General features: G+C 33.1%; 1 protein-coding gene across 1 annotated transcript in view; it reads left to right on the top strand.

Moving 5' to 3' along the window:
• Nucleotides 1-12,196: 12,196 nt before the first annotated feature.
• The window catches only part of LOC128213615 (collagen alpha-1(I) chain-like), a 257,574-nt gene continuing 251,590 nt past the window's right edge, over nucleotides 12,197-18,180 (top strand). Inside the window, exon 1 of the mRNA XM_052919564.1 lies at nucleotides 12,197-12,215. The gene's annotated coding sequence lies outside the window, so the exon portion shown is untranslated. The remainder of the gene's footprint in view (nucleotides 12,216-18,180) is intronic.

An 18,180-nucleotide genomic window follows, 5' to 3' on the forward strand; every position in this document is an offset into this window, starting at 1 on the left:
TCGCATCTACGTTCTACCGAAAAATAAACACTTCGCACATTTTTTTCAAGATTCAATGTCTTATTTGTCAGCTTCTTTTGCTTCACTCGCTGCATTGTTACGGACGTGAGGACGCGATAATAGGACTTAGATTGGCCTGTATATTGAATCAGAAGCCTTTTAATGAATCTACTCTAGCTAAAATAGAATGTGGAGTATTTCTTTTTGATGTATTTGTGAATGTTTAGCGGTTTAAATCAACTAGATTGTAGTGTGCTATGTCGACTATTCGTTCCTAAATAAATATATCCTACATCAGCATGTTTGTGTAAATTGAACTTTATTTTTCAAAGGCAGATAAGTGTTTCCATAGTGTGAATATGTGCAAATAAATTGGATGTTAGTAAGTAACTTCCGTATACTTTTTATATCACGTTTTATGCTTTTATTCATAAACATTGTATCAATTTTTGGCGTTGATTAACTAAACGATTATAAAAATATTACTATAATTTCAATACAATTACAGTGTTTCATTTATTCATCTCAATTAAGCATGGAATGTCCAATGTGACTTTTTTGATCACCTGGTCCTTGTTGTTCATATGTCGATATATAAAACTGCTTAATAAGACATACTCGTGTATCACATTAACAAAACTTAACTATATGAACAGATTGTCCATTGGGTAACAATTAAAGTGTTTTATCAGTTAGATAACACACCGCTCTGTTTCGCATAGCATTTCAAAGAAAACGGTTTGATTTAAGATGCAGGACCAAAAGCCTAAGATATTCGTATATATCATGACCAAGATATTGTCGACCTGGCTTAACGGTTCAAACTATTTTAATATTCTGAAAAAGGCTTTGCTAGTAGCTAGATAACATTGAACATGCATACACAAATAGAAAATGATTAATTATAGATAATTGACCATGTATTGTTATCAAATGCAGACTCGCTCAAAGGTCTTTAGAAAAACGTTTATGTTACTTGCACTTGTTTGGAAGAAACGGGTTATATTGAACCCGCTCCGAGGAGGACCTTGTAGACACTTGATTATTTTGAGTGGTTAGTACATGCATTTGTCTGACCCCATGTAATATTAGCCTTAACACTTTGACTATATTGCTTTTTGACTTTTATCAACACTCATTTTACAATACTTCCGGGACAATGCTACTATGTTTCATGTGCTGCTAATATCCGGACAATTTTTGCTATAAATTTATATGTACTGTATCAGGAAACCACCATTGGCAACCACTACTTTCGTTATACTTCATAAATACCGTAGGACAATTGACTGACAAAATTCGTTAAAATGAATATGCATACGGCAGGGGAAACAACTCATCTTCCAATGAATTTGTATGTTAAAATTAAATAAACTACAATAACCTTTTGGTGCCCAGTAGCCTCTCTTAAGTGTTGTCTAAAATTAGACTGAAATTGCGAACCCGGTTCAATTCCGGCTTTTGCCAGACTAGTTTTCTACGGGAAGAATCTGGTACCTTGCGGAACCAATGAAACTGCCTCATTAATTATTCATGATTACGAGATGTTTCTATCCAATTCACCCACGATAGACAGCGAAACATAGTATAGGGGGTATCCGACGATGCAGTAAACTAGCGTGAAGTATTCTTCTTCCAAAATTGTTTTAATCAGGCGTAGTTTGTTAGATAATTTCTCTTGTGTTTCGATCACTTTACCTTAAGACATAATATAGGCTAAGAGTTTCGGCTAATGTGCTTGTCATTGTAGTTGTTATTGTTTGATTTTTGTTTTGAGGCTAATGTGTATCTCGATGGACGTGTTTATTATCTCAAATAAAGTCACAAGAGTAAGTAGGTCTTGAATGGATTGTTGACAAGCATCGACTCATTGTTTTGTTTTGTATCAGCAGTATTAAGTTTCCTCTCCTCAACCATGAAAGGGTATCATACTATTTTACCATATTTAATGGCGTTGTGGTCATCTAGTGGTGTCGCCTTATATTTTGTCGTCTTAACGTGCTTGATTTTCCAGTGTTCATTTCCTGGCTGATATTCCGTCATGGGTATGTTTAACTATTTAAAAAAGTCATTTGCTTAAGGCGCACAATATAAGTCGATGTATTTTCCTTGATATAATGCATTATCATTTTAACGCATTTGCCTTAATGATAAAAACGAACAAAAAAGCGTATGATTTATGTACAAAAAACACAAAATATATTAGCCTTTATTATATATTTTTTTTTTTTTTTTTTTTAATAAGTACATAACCAAAAACTCCCATGTTTTAAAAGCGCTAAATTATCGACAATATGTTTTTTCTGTACAAATATTATATATGCTTTTTTATTGTCCTGCCCATTAAAGTGAAATGAGTTAAACATGATAATGCATTTTTTGTCATTAACCTGAAGTGTGCCCTTTAAATTAAAGCTTACTTGTTACAATGCAACTACTGCAGTTTGTTTTTAAGAAGTTTCTGTTGACCAAATGACTCTACGAGTTGAAGGTTGATCGAAAATGTTTACACTCCGGATCCATACAAGGCCGACATTGCGTGACAAGTGTTTAACGGTTGTCCGGTTAGCACAGTGGTTATCGCACTCGTTTCTTAGCAAGGCTACTCAGGGTCGATTCCCGGCCTGTGCATGCTGGTGTGAGTTTGGTTGGTGGTCATAAAGCTGACCATATAGGTTCTCTACGGGTTCTCTAGTTTTACCCACAACACAAGACCACATGCCCGCGCAACATCGCGCCAACGAGAGTGACTGAGACTTAGTTAGTATAACTTTCTTCACAATCATTGTAAAATAAATACAATTAAAACTATCATGATATCATGTTCGCCCTTACATCATGACAATCAAAAGCATTGGCAAAACAGATTTCCTAAATAACTAGTCACTTAAGAAAGAATATAACGGATACATTTTGTTTCTGCATTTTTTTACCGCTTTAGCTAATTTAATGATAGACATACATATTTTTTAGATGAAATTGATGTTGTGGTGTCAATTCTGACAAGAAGATTGCATATGATACTAATTTGTGTCGCGACTAGATTCTGTAGAGATGTCTGGACCATAATCATGTGTTGTTTTCTTAACTTTGCTCGTCCAACGTCTTGCACAGTGCTATATTTATTTATCTTAATTACGTTGTCACGACCCTTATTACCAAGCCAAAACCAATACCGATAAATGTTGCAACATGTAAACGAGAACACTCCGTATGAACAATAATAACCAGTAAACTCCTCCAAGTATTCTTCTAGTTTTATATATATATCAGGCTGGTTATAGCAACCTTTTTGCTCCCTGTGGTCTTAATCCCTCTCATCATTTTTAAACAGTTAGACCCCCCCCCTTCGCCCCGAAATTAATCATATTGACTAGGGTCAAAATCAAAATTGATTTGTGACAGTCTAGATAAAAGCCCTCCACGAAATTGAAAACCTAAGTTTATTAGATCGATGTATAAAACAGAACAATGCATTTTCAGTTTTCGACATTCCCTTTTACTTGACTTGGTTAGTTTAACTTGTAATTTCAATGATTTTGATAGCAACTTCATGCCATTATTTAAAAAAAAACGCGCCAAAATGCGCGCGTGTTGACTTTCTTGCTTGTCTAATATTCTCTCTTTATATGTAAGTCATATGCATTTTGTATAATACTGAAAATAATGACTTACAATGTAGGAAACGAGATTGTTTAACATATTCCTTGTGAGATAAATTTTGTGATGTACATTCAGACATACATGAAAAAGTATTTAAATGCAATATATACCTGCCATCCTATTAAGGTTCTAACGAATTAAATGCTTTTTTTTCCAGATATTTACATTTCTTGCATAAATTCAATGTGATGTTACTCCATTTACTTACTGCATTGTTACGGGTGTAAGTACGCCATATTTGGACTTAAATGGGCCCGTAAATTCAATCAAAAGCTATAACATGAAGTTACTTCGGCTATAATAGAATGTGGAGTATTTTCTCTTTTGATGTAGTTTGTAGATGTTTAGCGGTTTTAATCATTTAACACTTAATTGTCAATGCTTTATGTCGACTATTTCTTCCTAAATAAATATATCGTTCATCAGCATGTTTTCATTTTATCGTACCTAATATTTCGTAAGCAGCTATACGTTACATAAAGTGTGAGGATATTACTTTGGAAATAAACCAGATGTTCGTAAGTAAATTCTGCATAGCGTTTACCATTATATTCTTATATTAATGAACATTTAATTAATTTTTATATGTATAAACCTAAACATTGATATAAAATGTATATTTTAAAATGATAAATGCTGTTTAATTTATGTATCTCAACTAAGCATGATAGCTCTTGTGATCACCTGGTGCCCGTCGTTCATTTGTAAATATATGAAACTGATGAAAAGGACATGCTCGTAGACCCCATAATCAAAACCAAACTTTATCAACAGAAAGTTGTTATAGGAAACACGAATGCCCTTATGGTTGCAAGATTTGCGATTTTATCAATTAGATAGCACACCACTTTCTCTCTTGGATGGCAACAACAAAAAATAAAACATTCTTATTCAAGATGGTGGACCTGAAGCTTAGGTATTCCTGTTTGGCATGACACATGAGTCGGAAAAACGATTAACATATAGTGAAAGCAAGGCTTGGCTTAAATTTGAAAAAAAAACCTGGACTTTAAGAGAGCTTAGGTATGCAAAATTGTTCAATGGCTTCAACAAAAAAATGGTTCTCCATTGGTTGAGTTTGCGTTTGTAGAGGGTTGATTTTGTTGAAATGTTTACGCTCGTCTTTTGCCTGACCCCTAGATACCCAGGCCTTTGAGCTTTGACTACATGCCTTCTATCAAAATTCGATTTACTATTGATGATGATGATGATGATGATGATGATAGTGACCATGACGACAACGATGATGATGATAATTCTTCGCTTTTAAAACACCGCGTAACACAGCTGTGTATCCCATTTATCTTTGTACAATTAAATCAACTCGATAGACCAAGGTCAGAAAATTGCAGCTTAATAATGAACCACAAAATATGTGAAGTGTTGTACGTAATACTAAGCTTTTTTTCTTTTTTTAATTCACCATGCTACGATTGTCGTACGACAAGAGGTCATGTAACTCGACACAATAAAACTCGCACCGGCTACATGAACCGATGCAATTTCTTAATGAAAAAGGTTAGGTATAACAAAAGCTTGAGCTTCGCAGTGGTTAGCACACTGGCTTCTCATCAATGCTACTCAGGCTTGATTTCTGACCTGTGCATGCTGGTGAGTTTGGTTGGTGGTCACCAAGCCGAACAAATAGGTTTTTATACGGGTTCTCTTGTTTCACCTTTAACACAAGACCACACTGTCGCGGAACATCGTGCATACGAAAGTAACTTAGACTAAGTTAACATACCTTTCTTCACAATCATTATTAAATAAATGCAATTAAAACTATCATGATATCTTGTTTGCCCTTACATCAAACAACCAAAAACGTTGTTAAAACAGATTACCTAAACAAGTAGTCACTTAAAAAGAATATAACGTATCCATGTTTTTCTCCATTTTTTACCGCTTAAGCTAATGTAATGATAGACATAAATAACAATTTAACTTCATCAGTGTGATTTTAATTACAATTTGTTTTTGTTAAATTGAATTTTTGTGTGGAATTTGATGTTGTGGTTGTCAATGTGAAGAAGATTGCATATGATACTTATTTGTGTCGCTACTAGATTCTGTAGAGATGTCTGGACCATATCATGTGTTGTTTCCTTTTAATTTGCTCGTCAAACGTCTTGCACTTGCTATATTTATTTATCTTTATTACGTTGTCACGACCCTTATTACAACACCAAAACCCATACCCAAATGAATGTTGCAATATGTAAACAAATCATAGAGTCCTCCTTATCAACAAAAATAACCAGTATACTTCTCAAAGTATTCTTCTGGTTTGAAAAAATATATGGCCGGTCATAGCAACGTAACTGCCTCTTTGGTCTTTCCACAAATCTCTCTCAACATTTTTAACAGTTAGAACATACCCCCTCTCGCCCGGTAATTACCATATTGACTTAAGTCAAAATAAGAAATGGTTTGTGACTGTTTAGATCATTAGCCCTCCAAGTTTCCTCAAATTAGATCGATGTATAAGATGGGAAGATGCATTTTCGTTTTAGAAATTTGTCTTCCCTTTTACTTGACTTTGTTAGTTTAAGTTGTAATTTTAATGGTTTTGATAGCAACTTCATGCCAGATCTAAACAAACGTGCCAAAATGCACGCGTGGTAATATTCTAGGTTGTCTAACATTCTCTCTTTACATGCAAGCCACATGCATTTTGAATTATACCAAAAATAATGACTAAGTAAACAAGATTGTATAACTGATTCATCGTGAAATTGATTTTGTGATGTAGTGGTAGTATTTAAATAAATATTTATCTGCCACCCCATTGAGGTTCAAACGATAAAAAGTATCTTTTAGATATTCACACTTTTTTGTCAAGATTCAATGTAATTTTTTGGCAGGTTCTGTTGCTATAATCGTTGTATTGTAACGGACGTAAATATGCGATAGCTGTTCTGAAATTAGTCTATATAGTTGATAAAAAACTATGTCATGAAACTACTTCAACTATAATAGAAGCTTGAGTATTTTCTCTTTTGATATATTTTGTGGATGTTTAGCGGCTTAATTTATTTAGCACTTACATTTTAATGCTTTATGTCGACTATTCCTTCCTAAATAAATGAAAAAATATATCGTTATCAGCATGTTTTCATTTTAACGAACTTGATTTTTCGAAAGCAGATATTCATTGCACAAAGTGTGAGGGTGTTCCCATGGGAATTAACCGGATGTTCGAAAGTCACGTCTGTATAGCGTTTAACATTAAATTCTTTTATTCATGAAATTTTATCAATCTTGGCATGTATACACATATACATTGATATGGAATTAATGTATTATTTAAAAATGATACTGCTGTTTCATTTATATATTTTAACTAAGTAATATATACGCAATGTAAGCTCTTGTGATCACCTGTTGCTCGTGGCCCATATGTCGATGCATACTATTGATAAAAAGGACATGCTAGTACATCGCCGTATAGAAACCAAACTTGATTAACATAAATTTCCAATAGGAAACACAAATATCCTTGTGGTTGCAAGACAAGTGATTTTTAACAATAGTTTTACACACAACTCTCCGTCTTGCATGGCGACAAAAAACCAAAAAACGTTCTGATTCAAGATGAAGAACCTGAAGCTAAGATATTCATGTATAGCATGACTAACGTCTTGGAGAAACGATTCAAATACAGTGAAAACAAGGCTTGGCCTCAACTTGAAAATATTGACATAAGATAGCTGATGAATGATAAGTCACTTAAGGTCTTCAAAAAAGGAATATAGAGGTTTGATTACGTTGCATTGTTTACGCACGTCTATAGCCTGACCCCTATACACCCAGGCCGTTGAGCTTTGACTACACTAGTCTACATGACTTCTATCAATATCCTCTTTACTTTATTCTTTAAACTGCTAGTCTCCTTTGCAATTTGGGTTGGAAACGGTTTCGGAATGGGCATGCAGTCAACTTCCACTGAGAATGTTCAAACCATACATGGCTGGCTAGGTACGCTGTCTCTTGTGGACTGATGCTGATGCATTTAAACAACATATTGTTGAAATGTCAAGGTAACTGGGCTTGTCCATGTAATTGTGATTGTTTTGTTGCTGTTCTAAGGCTTGTATGTTTCTCTATTGACGTTTATAACTTAATAGGTATTAATTTATTTCAATATGTGTAAAACACATAAGTAAGTCTAAAATGGACAGGCAGTGACCAGTTGTTTTGTCTTCCTTTTTATCTTTATTAAGAATTGTTGGGATAAGAGTGAGGTTTTGGCACATAAATATATATATATATGTATATAGTATTTATGCACTGTGCTGTTTGTAGAGTTTTGTGGTGTTCTATGTTTCTTGTTTGTGAATTTGTGTTCTATGTCTTTGGCGTTTGCCCATTGCCACTAAATCGGGTTTATGTTTAAACTTTTTGCTACTGAGCATGTTTCTGTAGCTTTTTGCATATATATTGTGTCAGAAATGACTATAGCAACATGTCTCATATGTACTGATCTCTTATTTTATGCAGACTTGACAATTAAAAACAAGATGATAACGATGATGATGATGATGATGATGATGATGATTGATGATGATGATGATGATGATGATGATGACTCATCAGCATACGGCTTAAAACAGCTGTGTATCCAATTAGCGTTGTACAAGTAAATTAACTCGATAAACCAAGATCAATATATTGGATACTTAATTATAAACCACAAAATATGTGAAGTGTTGTAATTAATACTAAGCTTTGTTTTCCTTCTTTAATTCACCATGCCACGATTGTCGTGATAAGATGTGCATAATTACTTTCACATAAAAAATACGATTAAATTTCCCGTTCAATTCATTTCTGCTGAAATGCATTGACAAACACAAATGAGATAATCAGAATTTGACAAATCAGCATCATATTTTGGGTATTCATTGTATTCACAGTTTAAGTGCGAAATGTTAGTGTCTCAATGGCTTTCCTTTGACATAACTTTAAATCACATCGAGGATCTTGTTCCCTTTGACATCATGGAAAGCAAACACATTGTTGATACAAATTACCTTAACAAGTTAAAATTTAAGAAGGAATGTAACGTATCCAATGTGTCTTCATTTTTTGCCCCTTTAGCAAATTTAATGAATAATAAGTGACAACTTAACTTTTATGGCTGTAATTATAATTAAAGTTTTTTTTTGTATGATATTTAAAACAAGCACTTTTATAATTGTTTTCATAGTAACACGACTGCATTGTAATAAAATAAAACCAAATATCAAAATAAAACTGTTTGTTACCGCAACTTAAATGCATGGACATAACAACACAAAACATTTAAAGCAATCAATGTCATGTTATTGTCAGTGTAGTACAATTTTTTTTTAACTACATTAAAAAACAAGAAATATAATTTAAAACATACACTGTCATGTTATTTTGATAGCACTGAAACTAAACTACACTGCTTAAACAACACATATCATTTAACACATGCACCGTTATGATATGTCCATAGCACTGTAACTAAACTACATTGAAGAAACAAGAAATACCATTTAAAACATGCACTGGTATGCTTTTTCTATAGCACTGCAACTTAACTACATTGACAAAACAAGAACTATATTTTGTCATATTTTTTCAGTCTAGCACAGCAACTAAACTACATTGAAGAAACAAGAAATACCATTTAAAACATGCACTGGTATGTTATTTCTATAGCACTGCATCTTAACTACATTGATTAAATAACACACATGAGCCGCATCGCGCGATTTTGGGCCTTCGGACATAAATATTACAAATGAAATAATCAATAACAAAAAATGCCAAAAAATAATGATTTTTCTATGTTAATCAATTTCTTCCAAACTTCTTTCTTTTTGAGGTTTGTTATTGGTGCGTCATTTTCTCGACAATTTATGACCATTGGTTTACTCATGTTTCCATAGCAACCATGGATTTCGTCCCGACATATTTTGCCTGCATTAATAGTCTGTGTTTAAAACTGCCAAATGTATTTAAAATACAAAACTGATCCATTGTTTTTATCTTAATTTATGGTCATTGAAGATTCAATGATAAGAAAAGAATTTAAATTATAAGCTAAATGTGATATTGATACGTTAATTTTGCACGTCATTTGAATAATGTGCTTTCGTAACGACGTCATTTGAATGACTTCAAATTTAGAATTCAAAATGTGCAATACATGGTCTTAATTGTAAGCACGTGTCTTACGCAATTTAAGTGATATCATCATGAAATTTTCAGAATATCTTCCTGAAATATAATTTCATTCAAATACCTTAAAACATTGTAATAGCAAATATATGTCCGAAGGTCCAAAATCGCGCGACGCAGCTCATATCATATCATTTGAAACATGCACAGTGACTAAGTTTTATTTTCCATAGTACAGCAACTGCATTGATGTAACAAAACATATTACTTTATACATACACTGTTGTTTTTTCCTTTCTAAACTTTCGCAGTTGAACTGCCTAAGTCAAGACAAATGTGTCATATAAAACATAAATTCTATTTCCTATTTAAAGAATTTCAGCTCATCTGTATTGATCAAAGCGGCATTCTATATTGTGTACTTTTTAATTACATTGTAAATGCAAAATGTCAGTGTCTACATAGTTTGATTTGACGGATACCTAAACCATACGGGTTATCTTCTTCACTCTGACACCATGACAAGCAAAAACATTGTTGATACAAATTACCTTAACAAGTAACTAAGTAAGAAAGAATGTTACGTATCAATTTGTTCTTCATTTGTTTTGTCGCTGTAGTCGAATTAATGCAAAATGAATGACAACTGACCTTTTATCGCTTTTGCTTTAATTAAAATTTGTAATTTTTGTCAGTTTAAATTTATATTGCGGTTGTCAATGATGGCAAGATGATTTCAGGCAATGATAATTTATGTTGCTACTAGACAACCATTATCACAAAGATGCATTTATTAGTCTTTTTTTCAAAAGGCGGCAGTTACGTTGCCATGATCCACCCACCTTATGACCTCTATGCAACCCAGATTGTTTTAAATACAAAAGCAATTAGTCCTGGACGATAAATGATTGCAACATGTACATTAATTATAGAACATTTAGTTTTAAAATAAACAATCAGTACCTCCCTCCCACGCACCGAAATAGATAATAAAAATATATCAATAATTAACAAAAAAATCAAGTGCTAACCCATTCACACCGCCCTTTAAATTGTATTTCAATTTAAAAAAAAACAACAACAAATATAATGGGAATGGCAACGTATTGTTTCCAAAAACTTCTCCGAAGAGATTTAAAATCAAATTCAAAACACGAACAATTACAATATATGCTTCTTGCGTTTATTATAAATACGGTAACTATAAGGTAACATTACAATTAAAATTCTAGTCTTGATTTGTATTTAAAGCGCGCAGGTTTTGTTAAAATTGAAGAGAGTATTCGCTATAAACACTTTCAAATCTTTCAAATCTACCTTTTAATACATGTAATAGATATTAACTAAATTGTAAGCACTGGGTAGTATATGCATGCCGGATTACAATAAACGCGCCGAAGTGCTTGCATCGTTTAACTTTAGTATGTCTGACTTTCTTTTCTTCGCGTGCACGCCACATGCATTAATGATGACTTTGATAACGATATTATATTACAGATTCATTGTGAGATTAAGTTTGTGATGCACAGTTAGACAGACGTGAAGTTGTATTTAAAGGGACTTTACCCCATATGATATAACTGCAAGAAAAAAGAAAATTGTCAAACACTTGCATAAAATTGATATCTTTGTGTCTAACTTATTGAATGCTTATTACTGATGTATCACATCGATTACGACTCATGTATCTTTCTAAGGTGTGTCTACCACATTAATCCCAGTTAACTAAGAAAGAGCGTCGGTATATATATCTGTAATAATGCTCAAATGCTAAATATACACACTATAAACTGGAAAACCATTATGCGCTATGTTTAAACGGATAAACTCAGGTTAGACAGGGACAAAATATTATTTGAATCATGGAAAATTATGTATTTTCGTCCTCATACTAGCTGGTATTGATATTTCTAGTCTTGTTTTGAGGACATAATTTATTTGTCCATTTTTGGACCATCTGGTGTCTAGTTCCTTTAATGCAATATGTATTTGCAATCCCATTGATGTTCTACCGAAAAAACTACATTTTAGAAATTCACACATTTTATTTTTGTTCAGATTCAATGTCGTATTTGTCAGCTTCTTTTGCTTCACTCGCTGCATTGTTACGGACATGAGGACGCGATTAAAGGACTTAAATTGGCCTGTATATTCAATCAGAAACTATTTCATGAATCTAGTCTAGCTATAATAGAATTTGGAGTATTTTCTCTTTTGATGTATTTGTGAATGTTTAGCGGTTTAAATCATTTAGCCCGTAGATTGTATTGTGCTTTGTCGACTTCGTCCCTAAATAAATATATTCCACATCAGCATGTTTGTGATAAATTGAACTTTATTTTTCGAAGGCAGATAAGTGTTTCACAAAGTGTGAGTATGTGCAAATAAATTGGATGTTGGTAAGTAACTTCTGTATACTTTTATATTACGTTTTATACTTTTATTTATAAACATTGTATCAATTTTGGCGTTGATTAACTAATACATTATAAAAACATTACTATTATTTCAATACAATTACAGTGTTTCATTAATTCATCTCAATTAAGCATGGAATGTCCAATGTGACTTCTTTTGATCACCTGGTCCTTGCTGTCCATATGTCGATGTATAAAACTGCTTAATAACACATACTTGTGTATCACATTAACAAAACAACTTAACTTTATAAATAGATTGTACTGTGGGTAGCAATAAAACGTTTTATAAGTTAGATAACACACAACTCTGTTTCACATAGCATTTAAAAGAAAACGGTTTGATTTAAGATGCAGGACCTAAAGCGTAGCGTATTCGTGTATAGCATGACCAGGATATTGTCGACCTGACTCAACGGTTCAAACTATTTTAATATTCTGAAAAAGGCTTTGTTAGTAGCTAGATATCATTGAACATTCATACACAAATATAAAATGATTAATTATAAATAATATATCTAAAATTAAAACACAACATTGATCTTAAGATAGCAATATAATGCAGACAATCTCAAACAAAAACGTTTATGGTTCTTTCATTTGGTAGGGAGAAGTGGCTTATATTGGACCCGCTCCAAGGAGGACCTTGTAGACACTTGATTTCTTTGATTGGCTAACACATGTCTTTGTCTGACCCCATGGTATCTTAGCTTTAGCACTTTGACTACATTCGCCTTCTTTACTTTTATCAATACTCGTTTTACAATACTTCCGGAACTATGTTTCTTTGTTTCATTGTATAGCTAATATCCGGACACTTTTTGCAAGAAATTTGTATGTTCTGTTTCAGAAAACCAACGTCGGCAAACAATGTATGTAATTCCGTTATACTTCATGAATTCCGTAGGTCAATTTACTGACAAAATCTCGTTTTAATGAATATGCATGCGGCAGGGGAAACAACTCCTCCTCAAATTAGTTTGTATGATACAATTAAAATAAGCATATTTACACCTCAACTTCCATTCTTTAAATGAACTGCCTTGCGGCAATTGCGTTCATCAATCGATGAACGCAACATCTTCGGATATGTTCGGATCGTAATTCATTGCATAACAATATACATGAAAGCTATTGATCTTGTTATTAATTGTATTGAGTCAGCAGGTCCCGTAAAATATAGATCAACATTTTAGAAAATGTTAGTTTATTATATTTTAAATATATTGGTGCCAGAAGTGTTTCAATTTTTACGTTTTAAAGTGATTTTAAGTGGTTGATTTTTTCCCGCGTTATTGTGACATCATTTGAAAAAAAAAATGTTTCCGGTTATTGTCGGGTCATTCTATTTACCGAATGGGTAAGAACGGATTACTGAAAGGTTTTCTTAAATGAAATGAAGTAGTTTTTTTAACAATTCTTGAATGAAATAATGGACTATTGGTGTAAATATGAGGAATGAATAGCGGGGTTGATGTCATTATCGGGGATATGAACGCAGTTGGGTTGGTCAAAGTATGCGTTGACCAACCCAATTGCGTTTATACCCCGATAATGACATCAACCCCGCAATTCATTCCTTAATTGATTATTCCGAAGTGTCCAGTAGCCTCCCTTGACTGTTGGCTAAACTTATACTGAAATTGCGAACCCTGTTCAATTCCAGCTTTGCCAGATTAGTTTTCTACGGGAAAGGATTTTGGACCTTGCGGGACCAATGACACTTCCTCATAAATGATTCATTATTATGAGATTTCTTAGCAAATTTGCACACGGTACACAGCGAAGCATAGCCTAGTAGTATATCGGGGGTACGCGACGCAGGACACTGAAGTCTTCTCCTTTCAAGAATGTTCTAACCAGGCGTAGTTTGTAAGAAAATGAGTCTCTTGTGATTTGATCACTTTACCTTTAGACATAATCTAGGCTAAGAGTATCGGCTAATGTGCTTGTCATTGTAGTTGTCATTGTTTGATTTTTGTTTTGAGGCTAATGTGTATCTCGATGGACGTGTTTATCTATCTAAAATAGATAGTCACCAGAGTAAGTAGGCATTAAATGGATTGTTGACAAGCACTGGCTTGTTGTTTTGTTTTGTTTCAGCAGTTTTATGGTTCCTCTCCTCAACTATGGAAGGGTATTATACTATTATACCATATGTAATAATGATGTGGTCATTTTGTGGTTTCTTTTTATATAATGTTGGCAAAGATTTGTCGACTTATTCACTTATTCAGCGGTTATGTCGACTTTCTTGTGTCGCCAAAACTTGTTGAACAGGCTAGTCGACTTGATGTTTACCCTCCACGAAGTTGAAAGCCTAGTTTTCCTCAGATTGGATCGATAAATAAGACTGAATAATGCATTTCAGTGTTTTTTAGATATTGACTTCCTTTTAACTTGAAGTGATAGTTATACTCGTAATTTTAATGGTATAGGTAGCAAAAATGCACGCGTGTTAACACTCTAGGCCTGACACTTTGTCTTTATATGCAAAGATACATGCATATTACATTTTACCAAATATTATGAATTAGTAAACAATATTGTACTTGTGTGATACTCATTCAGACAGACGTGAAGTAGTATGTAATCCCATATAGATCTGTCATCCCATTTCGGTTCTTACAAAAATAATGTACCTTTCAGGTATTCACACTTTTTTTCAAGATACAATGTCACTTTTTGTCAGCTTCTGTTTTTACACTGACTGTATTGTTACGGACGTAAATACACGACAGTTGTATTTAAATTGGCTTTTATATTAAATAAACAAAAACTATTGCATTAAGCTACTCCGGCTATAATAGAAGGTTGAGTGTATTCTCTTGATGTATTTGTGGATGTTTAGCGGTTTAAATCATTTACCACTTAAATTTCAATGAGTTTTGTTGACTAAACCTTCCCAAATAAATAAATACCTCATCAGCCTGTTTTCATTTGATGGTACTTTATATGTCGAAGGAAAATATACGTTGAACAAATTGTGGGGGGTTACTTTGGGAATATTAAACTAGATGTTGGAAAGTAAATTATGTATAACGTTTAATATAAAAAAAATATTCATGAACATTTAATCAATCTTGGTATGTATAAACGTGTACATTTATATAAAAGTAGCATTATCTCGAAATGATTTTGCTGTTTTATTTATTTATCTCAACTAAGCATAATATGTCGAATGTGAGCTCTTGTGAACACTTGGTACCCGTCGTCCATGTTAAGACTATTGGGCTTGATTGCTGCAATGCTAAGTCTAATATGTTTCTCTACTGACATTTATATGTGTTTAAATTTAAGTCTAAAACGTAATCAATTCTCAAATGGACTGTGTAAAAGCAGTGACTAGTTGCTTTTTCTTTTATCAGCAGTATTCAGGTTCAATTACTATAGGAACATGCCTAACACCCTGTGTATCCCATTTGTCTTTGTACAAGTAAATGAACTCGATAGACCAAGATCAGTACATTGGATACTTAATTATAAACCACAACATATGTGAAGTGTTTTAATTAAAACACAGCTTTGTTTTCCTTCTTTAATTCACCATGCCAAGATTGTCGTGATAAGAGATGATTTAACTCGACACAATAAAACTTGCACCGGCTACATGAAACGATGCAGTTCATTAATGAAAAAGTTTTTGTATTACAATAGCTTGAGCATCCAATGCTCATTTCATGTTGGGTGATATTTCGTCATGAGAATGTATAAGTATTAAAAACAAAACTCATCGGCAAACATTTGGGCGTTAGCTTAAAGGTGTACAATATAGGCCGATGCATTTTTTTTATAATTTAATGCATTTTAATCCATTTGCCTTAATTATGAAAACAAACAAAAAGCGTATAATTTATGTACAGATCAAAATATATCAGCCTTAATTATATAATTATTTTAATTCATAGTTACCTGACCAAAAATTCCCATGTTAAAAAAGCGCTAAATTATCGATAATATGTTTTCTCTGTACAAATATCATATATGTTTTTTTATTGTTTTGATCTTTAAAGACAAATGAGCTAAACATGATAATGGATTTCTTTGGCATTAACCTTTAGTGTGCCCCTTTAAATTAAAGTTTCCTTGTTACAATGCAACTACTGCAGTCTGTTTTTAATTTGCGTGAAATTGCGTGATAAATGTTAGATGGTTGTCCTGTTATCGCAGTGGTTAGTGCACTCGCTTCTCATCAAGGCTACTCGGGTTCGATTCCCGGCCTGTGCATGAGGTAGTGAGTTTGATCGGTGGTCACCAAGCCGGACAGATAGGTTTTCTACGGGTTCGCGCTTTACTCTCGTGCAACATCGCGCCAACGAGAGTGACTGAGACTTAGTTAATATAACTATCTTCACAAGCATTATAAAATAAATTCAAGTAAAACAATCATGATATCTTGTTCGCCCTTACATCATGCCAAGCAAAAGCATTGTTGAAATAGATTACATAAACAATTAGTCACTTAAGAAAGAATAAAACGTATTCGTGTTTGTCTTCATTATTGCCACTCTAGCCAATTTAATGAAAGACATAAATAACAACATTACTCCATCCATGTGATTTAAATTACAAATTGGTTTTGTTAATTTGATATTTTTAGTTGAAATTTATGTTGTGGTGTTAATGGTGACAAGATGATTGCATACGATACTAATTTGTGTCGCTACTAGATTCTGTAGAGATGTCTGGACCATAATCATGTGTTGTTTCCTTTTAATTTGCTCGTCAAACGTCTTGCACAGTGCTATTATTTATCTTAATAACGTTGTCGCGACCCTTATTACAACGCCAAAACCCATACCCAAATGAATTCAATATGTAAACAAATCATAGAATCCTCCGTATCAACAAAAATAACCAGTTTACTCCTCCAAGTATTCTTCTGGTTTGAAAATATAAAAGGCCGGTCATAGCAACGTCACTGCCTCTTTGGTATTTCCACAAATCTCTCTCAACATTTTTAACAGTTAGAACATAACCCCTCTCGCCCGGTTATTACCATATTGACTTAAGTCAAAATAAGAAATGGTTTGTGACTGTTTAGATCATTAGCCCTCCAAGTTTCCTCAAATTTGATCGATATATAAGATGGAAAGATGCATTATCGTTTTAGAAATTTGTCTTCCCTTTTACTTGGCTTTGTTAGTTTAAGTTGTAATTTTAATGATTTTGATAGCAACTTCATGCCAGATCTAAAAAAACGTGCCAAAATGCACGCTTGGTAATATTCTAGGTTGTCTAACATTCTCTCTTTACATGCAAGCCACATGCATTTTGAATTATACCAAAAATAATGACTAAGTAAATAATATTGTATAACAGATTCATCGTGAAATTGATTTTGTGATGTAGTGGTATAGTATTTAAACAAATATTTATCTGCCACCCCATTGAGGTTCAAACGAAAAAAATATTTTTCAGGTATTTTTCACACTTTTTCGTCAAGATTCAATGTAATTTTTTGGCAGGTTCTGTTGCTACAATCGCTGTATTGTAACGGACGTAAATATGCGATAGCTGTTCTGAAATCAGCCTATATACTTGATAAGAAACTATGTCATGAAGCTACTTCAGCTATAATAGAAGGTTGAGTTTTTTTCTCTTTTGATGTATTTTGTAGATGTTTAGCGGCTTATCGTTATCAGCACGTTTTCATTTTAACGAATTTTATTTTTCGAAAGCAGATATTCGTTAGACAAAGTGTGAGGGTGTTAGCGCGGGAATTAACCAGATGTTCGAAAGTAACGTCTGTATAGCATTTAACATTTAATTATTATATTCATGAACTTTTATCAATCTTGGCATGTATAAACCTATACATTGATATGGAATTAATGTATTATTTCAAAATGATACTGCTGTTTCATTTATATATTTTAACTAAGCAATATATGCGCAATGTAAGCTCTTGTGATCACCTGTTGCCCGTGGCCCATATGTCGATATA

This window comes from Mya arenaria, chromosome 13 (genome assembly GCF_026914265.1).
Source record: "Mya arenaria isolate MELC-2E11 chromosome 13, ASM2691426v1".
Lineage (NCBI taxonomy): Eukaryota > Metazoa > Mollusca > Bivalvia > Myida > Myidae > Mya > Mya arenaria.